Source organism: Grammomys surdaster, unplaced genomic scaffold (assembly GCF_004785775.1).
Source record: "Grammomys surdaster isolate TR1022 unplaced genomic scaffold, NIH_TR_1.0 126271, whole genome shotgun sequence".
Taxonomy (NCBI): domain Eukaryota; kingdom Metazoa; phylum Chordata; class Mammalia; order Rodentia; family Muridae; genus Grammomys; species Grammomys surdaster.
The window spans coordinates 6,484,347-6,490,346 of NW_021621071.1; positions in this window are offsets into that span (position 1 = coordinate 6,484,347).

Here is a 6,000-nt window from a genome sequence, read left to right on the forward strand (position 1 = left end):
AGAGCAAGAAGGCAAGAATAAGAGTAAGGAGGGGGCAAGCAGCTCCACTTATAGTGAGTCGGGCACACCTGGCTGTTGCCAGGTAACTGTGGGGCGGAGCATACCTGACTGTTGCCAGGTAACTGTGTGGCAGAGCTTAAACAAAATGCTAACATATATGTTCATAGTAATAGCCATCATTAATTAGGCATTGATTCAATTCTAGCACTGATGATAAAGTAGTATATTAATATAAAATTGTCATAGTAGCTCACAATGACTTTTGTTTTGTTTGGTTTGGTTTTTTTGTTTTGTTTTGTTTTTTTCGAGACAGGGTTTCTCTGTGTAGCCCTGGCTGTCCTGGAACTCACTCGGTAGACCAGGCTGGCCTCAAACTCAGAAATCTGCCTGCCTCTACCTCCCAAGTGCTGGGATTAAAGGCGTGCGCCACCACCGCCCGGCTTCACAATGACTTTTAATGTTATTATCTGCCACTCTTCTCTGGATAAGAAACCGTGTGAGGAAGATTCAGAACCCTACCTGTGCTCAGCAAGATGGTAACTGGTACCAGTTCACACCTGCCCAACTTCGAGGACCACCAGACCATAGTATGCTGCAAGATGTCATATCTGCCAGCAATCTCCCAATTGGCTCAATTCCATGCTAGAACTCATAAAACTGTGATCTGAATTCTATTCTGCTTCAAATATCATCAGTAACTGGCCTGGTTAGCTTTAACTGTCAACTTGACACAGCCCAGAGTGCCCTGAGAAGGGAGTCTCATTTAAAGAGTCTCCCAGAGCAGACTGGTCTATGAAAATGCATGGGGGGTGGGTGTGAGGGAACTGTCTTGGTTGTTAATTGATGTACAAGGTCCAGTCCAATATGGACCGCACCATTGCCTCGGTGGGTGGCCCTGGGCTGTGTAAGGCAGATAGCTAAGCCATGATGTATGCGGAGTTCCTCTATTGTTTCTCTTCAAGCTCCTGCTTACGTTCCTGTCCTGACTTCCCTCTAGAGTGCACTGTGGGGACTGGAGAGATGGCTCAGTGGTTAAGAGCACTGACTGCTCTTCTAGAGGTCCTGAGTTCAATTCCCAGCAACCACAAGATGGCTCATAACCATCTGTGATGGGATCTGATGCCCTCTTCTGGTGTGTCTGAAGCTACAGTGTATTCATATAAATAAATATAATAAATATAAAAGATATTTAAAAAATAAATAAATCGTTAAAGGAAAAAAAGAGTGGACTGTGCCCAAAGGGATGGGGGGCAGGGGGAAACAGAAGGCAGTTCAAACCTTTCTTCCCCTAAGTTGCATCTGGTTAGAGTGTTTTATCTTAGCAATAGAAAGAACTAGAAAAACAAAACACCATTGGATCCTATTGCTTTCTATTTATTGGAAAAACCAAACTTTTATTGTCATTGATTTTTAAATGGCAGGCATCTTTCATTGGCTCCCGAAGAATAACAGGCATCTGAGATCCTTTCTTTTTAAGTTAGTGATCAAGTATTCCGTATCACAGTCACCCATAACAGGGTTGAGTACCAATGTTAACTCTTTGGAGGGCTGGACAGAAACAAATCTCCGGGGCTGAATGAGTAGAACTAGTGCTCCCAACATCCCAGATGGCTTTGGGGGAACCAGGGATGCATGGGTGGCTGGGTACTTACCATCCTTGCCAGCAACCCACTGCTGGTGCTACAAGGGCCTTCAGCCTTTGAGTTTCTTGCCTCTGGAGGCTTTCTCAGGGCGGTTCCTTAAACCTTTATGAATCAAAGTGTCACATGATCCTGCAAAGCCAGGTGCACAAGTTTTTAATTGCGTACATGGGAGACTGAGGCAGGAGGGTCTCTGTGAGTTCAAGGTCAACCTGATGCACACAGTAGGTTCCAGGCCAGCCAGGGCTACAGAGTGAGACCCTGACTCAAAAGCAAACAAAATGCCCAGACGTAATCCAAGATGTATGGTGAAGGAAAAAAAAATATGTCCTTCCTTCTTTTCTCGATCGTTAGTTTGTTCTTCCTTCCTTCCCTCTCTCCCTTCTTTCCTTCTTGATATATAAAAGAAAAAAAGAAAAGAGAGAGCAGAGATTGATCATGTCTGATGAGACCTCACACAGAGTGGCAGGCCTGACCCCACATACCCGAGACCTGAGAGAACATTTCTGTATTCCTAGCACCTTAGCTAGGCAGGGAGAGCAACAGATGGCAGTTTCTCCTTTGCTGTGGGACAGTGTAGTGACCTAACACTCACAGTCCGACTCTGTGGGATAATAAGCCCCAAGCTTGGGAGACCCCAGCATCTCCTCTGGTGATGAGGGTCCTAGCTTTGTGGGCTTCACCTCTTCTTCCATCTCTGCAGTCATTCAGAGGTGGGGCTGCCTAGCCTCATCCCCACTGGGACTAGACGCTAGAATGCAAGCTTTGGCGTTTCAGGCAGATGACGGGTGGAACCTTGGACTCCAGCCTTTACCTCCACTTCAGTGTTCTCTCAGGATCCTGGCCAAATGGCCCCTCCCTGCTGGAAGCCAACCCTCACCCTGGGAGGTCTGCCAGCTGCTAGTTTTCCTAAATTAACCTTTGCTTCCCACTGCAGGATAAACCTGAAGACCTCTGAAGACCGGCTCGAATGGAGGCTACTGTGTCAAAATATGTCTGGCTGAGTCTTCTCCAACCCAGCAGCTGCCTTGCTCGCAGTTCATGTCTGTTGAAGAAAAGACTTTGATTAAACCAAAAGCTGTTGACATGTAGCATGGCCATCCTAACAATTCTTGGTCGTTTCACCATACAGGATCCTACGAACTCCCTGATGTTTCTGTGTTTTAGAGTTTTTTTTCTCTAACAGTTGGGTCTGCCTCAGCCACTTGCACTTCTGATTACACTGTGGTCTGTTATTGCTAATAGTCACCAACCTTTGTTAGCTCAGTTTTATTCCCTACCTCTTGACTTCTCCCTAACGTCAGTCTCAATAATGCTTTGACATTAGCCTTCCCACGAACCATAGTGCCTTTTCCCATTTCTTTGGCTCTTTTCCTTTTTTTTTTGGTTTTTTTTGAGACAGGGTTTCTCTGTATAGTCCTGGCTGTCCTGGAACTCACTCTGTAGACCAGGCTGGCCTTGAACTCAGAAATCCGCCTGCCTCTGCCTCCCAAGTGCCGGGATTAAAGGCGTGCACCACCACCGCCCGGCCCTCTTTGGCTCTTTTCTACCCTTGCTTTAAAAAAGCAAGGTTCACTTGGGAAGCAGAGGCAGGCAGATCTCTGAGTTCGAGAGTTCAAGGCTAGCCTGGTCTACAGAGTGAGTTCCAGGACAGCCAGGGCTATACAGAGAAACCCTGTCTCGAAAAAACCAAAAAATAAAAAAATAAAAATAAAAAAGCAAGGTCATGATCATCATGCCTTGGGCGGGGGGGGGGCATATATTTCTCCTTTGCTTCCCTCTCTCCCCTTGCATTCTCTTGGCAACACCAAGCTTAAGGATGCAGAGATGACACAGTACGGAAGGAAGGTGATTGCCAAAGAGGAAAGATCTAAAGTTAAGTTGTGGTGTTTCCATCTGTAATCCCAGCACAAGGGGCTGGCAGAGACAGGAGGATCCCTGATCTCTCGCTAGTGAGTCCAGATGCAGTGAGAGAGCTTGACTCGTAAATGGATGACTGAAGGGGACACCTGACCTCCACATACATGCATATATGCTTGTAGCCACAAACACACAGGCACAGAGACACACATATACACACAAGCACAGATACACGGACACATGCACATACACACACATAGATACACAGGTACACACATGCATGCACACACACATATAGACACAGATAAATACACACGCAAACACACACAGGCACAGACACACACAGGCATAGACACACAGAGACACACAGAGACACATGCATATGCACACAAACACAGACACACACACATGCAAACATATACACACAGACATAGACACGTGTGCATACATGCACATGCACACACACAAACACACACAGGCACAGACACACACAACATTGAAGAGAAGGAGAGAGAGAGAAGGAGGAACAGATTCTGGGTAGACCTGTGCCTCCCCTACTGGTGCCCAGCTTCTGGCTGAAGGAAAACACCCAACTCTCTGGTTGTCTCTGAATTCATGGCTGTAAACACCAAATGACAAGCTCATTGTATTTTTTCTTGTTTATTTATAGCTATACTTTCCTAAACTACTAAAATTTCCCCTTCTCTCACCCTATGTTCTCATATTCCCTACCTCCTACTAGAGACGAGCAGTGTGCCCTCGGTCCTTAATTAAGCATTTTATCACTGCAATAAAACTCTATGACCAAAAGCAACTTGGAGATAAAAAGATTTATTCCAACTTTCATGTCCCAACCCCACCCTGAAGGGAAGCTGGGGGCAGGAACTAGGAGGCAGGAACTGAAACAGAGGCTGTGGAGGAACATTGCTTACTGCCTAGCCCTCAGCTGCTTACTGTGGTGGTTTGAATAAGAATGGCTCCCACAGGCTTCCATATTTGAAACCTTAGTCTGTAGGGAGTGGAACTCTTTGATAGGATTAGAGGGATTAGGGGGCGTGGCCTTGTTGGAGGAAGTATGACAGTGGGAGTGAGCTTTGAGGTTTTCAAAAGCCTATACAAACCCCTGTGTTTTTCTCTTTCCCTCTCTCAGCCCGGATCAGGGTGTGGCTCTCAGCTACTGTACCGTCACCCCCCCCTACTCCCCACCATGATGATAATGGACTAAACTTCTGAAGCCGTAAGCAAGCCCCCAATTAAATGCTTTTTTGTATAAGAGTTGCCTTGGTCATGGTATCTTCACAGTCAAAGAACAGTGACTAAGACACTTGCTTACCCTGCTTTCTTATAGCACCCATGGCTACCAGCCCAGAGGTGGCACTGAAAAAGTCAGCTTAGAGCCTTTGGAAAATTCCACAAGGCCCCCTCCCCTTCCAGAAGGGAGAAGTCCTTAGAGCACATAGGCACCACTCCCCTCCAGAAGGGAGAGGCTGAATTACATCCCTCAGGAAGACCACATGGGGCTGCGGGGAGGGGGGACCCTTGGCCACCTGCAGATTAGGGAAGCCTCAGAGCAGTAGACATTCCTCAGAGACCTAAGGACCAATGAGTTTAAAAGTCACACTATTCAGCCAATCACATTGTGCCTAATGACTGCTGCACTGAAAAGTGTAAAGAAAAAAAAAATTGCTACCTCTCCTTCGAGTGCAGGACGACCCCAACACGTTGGAACGATAAATCCCTCTTGCTTTTGCATCAATCCCTCCCTGACTCCACGATGTTCACTCAGGGGGTCCCCAGTAAGCTAAGGCTCATCAGAGTCTTACTTTACCATTTACAATGGTCTGAGCTCACTCACATCCATCACCAACCAGAAAAATGCCCTACAGGGTTGCTTACAGACCATCTTATGAAGACGTTGTTTTCAATTAAGATTTCCTCTTCCCAGATATAGCTCTGGTTTGCGTCAAGTTGACACAAAACTAGCTAGCATACCTACTAAGATCCTTGTATGTGTTGACACCACTTCCTTTTACTCAAGCAAGGGCATCACTTCTGCAAATACCTTTTCCATCTCCTACATTCATTTTTTTTTCTTCTTACTAGATTTTTTTTTTCAAGTCCCTAATGATACTGCTTCATTCGAAGAGAACAAGCAACCCATTCTGTTTCCATTTTTTCTAGCTACAGCACCATTTTTTTTCTTCTTTAGCAATAACATTCCTTATGGGTCATGTTGGACTCTAAGATCCAAAACCAGGGGACACGCTCCCACAGAACTACACACAGATAGGAGTCACTGCAATCACATGAGGTTTGGTTTAATGAAACTAGTGCACTAGGACTCTCTCGCATGCAGGCAAGAGAGTGCCGAACAAGAGCTGGGTACAGTATTTATGGGTAGAGAATAGTTCACGAGGCCAAACCACAAAATCTGAACTTTCTGGGTTCGGTCCCAAGGTGACTCAGATTATGACAAGGAGTGTCTTTCTTTTGCCTAGAT